This window comes from Olea europaea, chromosome 15 (genome assembly GCF_002742605.1).
Source record: "Olea europaea var. sylvestris chromosome 15, O_europaea_v1, whole genome shotgun sequence".
In the NCBI taxonomy this organism is placed as follows: domain Eukaryota; kingdom Viridiplantae; phylum Streptophyta; class Magnoliopsida; order Lamiales; family Oleaceae; genus Olea; species Olea europaea.
This window is the reverse complement of record NC_036251.1, coordinates 29,570,196-29,574,381: the sequence shown is the minus strand read 5'-3', so window position 1 is coordinate 29,574,381 and position 4,186 is coordinate 29,570,196.

Here is a 4,186-nt window from a genome sequence, read left to right as displayed (position 1 = left end):
CTAAAGGAGCGGAAGATTGGACCTTGTGAAGTGCTGCAGAAGATCAATGATAATGCTTACAGATTGCGCCTCCTGAGCCATTTGAAGACCTCTGACGTCTTCAACGTAAAACACCTAAGCCCTTGTTTTATGGAGTCCGATGAAGTTACTGTGAACTCGAGGGCGAGTTCTTTCCAACCCGGGCGACTGACACAGGAGGATCCGAGTCGAGTGTTGCTGATTTGTCAGATAGCACGATGATGGCGCTGAGATACCATGAGACGGCGGATCGGCGCAAAGATGGAAAGTGAATCACCATTATTTCCTTAATTGGGAGAATTTGACGCGTCTTTGGTAATTTGGCCATAACTTTGGCTACGGTTATCGGAATCGCTATTATGACCCCAATTTGAAAAGTTCTCTTCAGCGCGCACGTCGTGGATGTCAATTTCGAGCCCAAAATTCACTATTTTCCTTTTCAAAATTCAATTTTAAGTTATTTTTTACTATTTATAGTAATATTTCGTTTCCTTTTTTCCATATGTTAGAAAACTCGAATTGAGCCAAATTTTTGGCAACTTACTTCTTTTACTTAATATTTTATTTTGGTATAATTTTTGGATTTTGCCATTTTTGGTAATTTTCCCGTAATTTCGTATTTCGCAGCTATTTAACCCGGCTTGTGGGTTAGTTTTCATCATTCTGCATTATTAATAATATTGAGTTGTATTCAGAGTATTTTCTCTGGTTTTTCTGGGCGTTTTCTGTCGTTCTTTTCTTGCGAATCATCTACTACAACAAGCCAATAGGATATTCACTATCCTACCCAGCGTCAATAATATTATCTACACTAGATGATAACATATGATAAATTCTATTGTGGGATGAATAATACTATCTACTCTAAGTGGGCCATAAATCTTTATATTCAATTAAAGCTATGATTTAATGTCACAAGTTTCATCATTTAGATTAATGTTATGCACAACATGTATTAAATATCACTCTTTTGGAATAAACTAGTAAGATGCACATGCAATGCACGTGAAATATTGTAATTGATTATGTAATAGCGTAGAAAAGATGATAATAAGTCAAGCTTTGTTTTTGTTGTTACTTGATGAGTTTTAGAGTCGGGATATTAATTTTTTTTTTCTTTTTGTTTATCGGTAAATGTAATATGTTGTCGACTAAAATTTTATGTAGAAAAGTAGTACAATGTATAAATTAAATTGAGGTTGATATAGACATTGATAAAGATTGAATTTATACAATACCAAGTGACAAAAGCCTTACGAACGTGGATATACATTTTTGTTACAAAAAGAAGGGTTGTTTCAACTTCAAAATCATCATGAAATTATTGTTCATTTCAGCTAACCTTAAACTTCATGGGAATAGTTATCATACAAACCATTGGTACAAAATAAAGTGAAGATGTTCGTTGACAGGGGCAGTTCTATGGCAAAATAAGCAAAATAAACTTTTAGGTTTTAGCACCGATATTGTCTGCAAAAACATATGCTGACAATTAGTCGAGCTTTTCTTTTTGTTGTTAGCTGATAAGTTTTAGAACTGGGGGTATCAATACTATTTTCAGATGGTATATTGGGAAGTAATGATTCAACTGAAGTTTCGAACAACACTCGTTTTGCAGATGGCGTGTATATTTCTTGATTCTCATAATTTGAGTTTATTGCAGCAAAGTCTAGTGAGCATTTATCTATATCTATTTTAATCATTTGTTCCGCTGTTATGGTAGTAGAAGGAAAAGCATCCAGAACAAATATAATTTCATATTCTGAGTAGTGTTTTGCTCTAATTGTGTGACCTTGATGTAAAAATTGTGCTCATTTTCAGCGTCCATTTGGATAATTGTAGCAAATGCTGGATTGGTTTCCTGTTGAAGATGTGGATGGAGAAGTATTATTTCCATGCATGTATGATTAAAAATTTTATTGATATTGTATGATATGTATACTTACTTTTTTTGAATAATTCATCAAACTCTCAGCAGTATACTTCATAGTGTCTCAACATGGTCCCCAATTGCACTTGCATATTCTAGTTGTACACTCACATTTGCTCTATGGAAAATGGGCACATTTATTATTAAGAAAAGAATGGTTAAAATGCACAGAGATATGACAAGTGTTAATAAATATAAGTAATAAATTGTACTAATGTTACCTGGATACAGGCCTCGCAAAAAGATGTTTGCAGTAAATACATGGAAAAGTTTTACCAAAATTGGTATGAGTGAATTTATTGCAGTTGTTACAAAACATGTACCAGAAAGTTTGCTTTGTTGTTTTGATGGATGGTTTAGCTTTGATCCAGTAGTATTTACGTTGTGAAAAGCTCTAATATGAAGATGAAGAAATAACAGAAGCATATTCATCAAAGATAGGAAGAACGTATTGTTTTTCAATGAAGCGAAATGTGTTACCCCAAGTAACCGCCCTTTAAGATTCTATATTTGTGTACATTTTTTGAACGCTACAGGAAAGAACTTGGTGGGAGTGACTGTATGACATGATTTCTCTAGTGCAAAGTCGTTTAGTTCTTCATTGTGTGCTTCATCCTGGCCGTAATGAGATGATTAGATAAGTAAAAAGTTAATTATTAGTAAAAGAAATCAAAAGTTTGTACATCAGGTATTTAATTTAAGGTGAAGAAAAAAAACATTTGAATTTGAATATGGATAAGCTGATGATGATACATAGTTGGTAGAGAAATTGCGGTGAAAGATTTTCTATATTGTATAAGCATCATACCATGTTCTGAATTGTGCAACTTGGCTGAAAGCAGCATCTATATAGAATGTGCTATTGATTTTGGTTAACAGTGTAAGGTTTGTGTTAAATATTAAATATCAGTTCTTAGTTGTATAGAATCATATTTCGTTATTTGAATAGTAATAAGTTGTCTAGCATGTATGTTAAATGTTACTGTTAAATGATAAAAATTTTAATCAAGTTGCTAAAATCACTGGCTTTTTTGCAATGTTTTCTGCAATTACAATACATTCTTTTTCAACATAGCCATCCCACATAGTTAAAATTATTGTGTGGAAGGTTTTATCGATTAGTTAAATATCTTGGACATATGTTTGGTCTCCAGATCGTGTTTGAATGAGTCGCTTTGGACGTATGTCAACAGCAACCGCAAATATGCCTGCATAGATATCATGTGTAAAAATTTTAATTGAAGAGTAGATAATTATGTGTATGTGTGTTCTTGAATGAACTGAAGTAAAAAAATTTAAGGTATATTTATAGATATGACAAAGAGGAGAATTGATTGACTGGAAATTATTTATATCATTGTTGGAATCCATGTATTTTTCTAGCTAAAAAAAAAAGGAGTGAAAGTGTATGTTGAAAACAAGATTTCCACGTGATTTTCATTCACTTCTTGAACACGTGCCTTTCCTGATATCTTCCATTGCACATTACCATTTGAACCCCCATATTCAGGCTTTGTGTCCTTAACAAGAGCATTTGAGATAATGTATGTTTTGCTCAATTGAAGCTAATCTTCAAAGGCATTAATATTCGCATCATATAGTGTCGTGTGAACGGTGTTTCCCTGTTGTAGTTTTAAATGTAATTGAAAAAAAATATTTGTTTTATGTATTAATAATCTTTAAAAAAGTAGAAAATGCAAAAGTGTAGACTATATTTATTTATCGGAAGATGTTTACCTCCAGATCCATTAATACCATGTTTTGATATCGACTATTACTGTGTTTTGCCTGCTTTGGTGCTAATTTTTCAGCAACTATTACTTTTGTTTGCCAGTTCTTCTCATTTGGACTAATTTGACGTATTAACTTGAAGTTTTCTGTTGTCTTGGTTGGCAGGGAATGCAAATTAAAAATATAATGTATATATTACAACAAAAAGAAGAATGAGAATGAGAAAATAATAAAAGACAGTGCGAGAAATACTATTTCTTCTCCTTTTTGATTTATTCATCTGTTTACCTGAAGAGTGGAGTATATATATGCAATTATATGAGGATGTTTTTGAAGTAACGTACTGGAAAACGGAAAAAGATATATATAGACATGTACAATTATATCACATTTTGTTTTTCTATTTTTTTATATTATAAAAGTAAAAAAATTGTAAATTTTTATCGGTAGCAATACCTTATTGTCTAATCACTGGCATAAGATATGAGGTTTACTTCTAGTACAAAA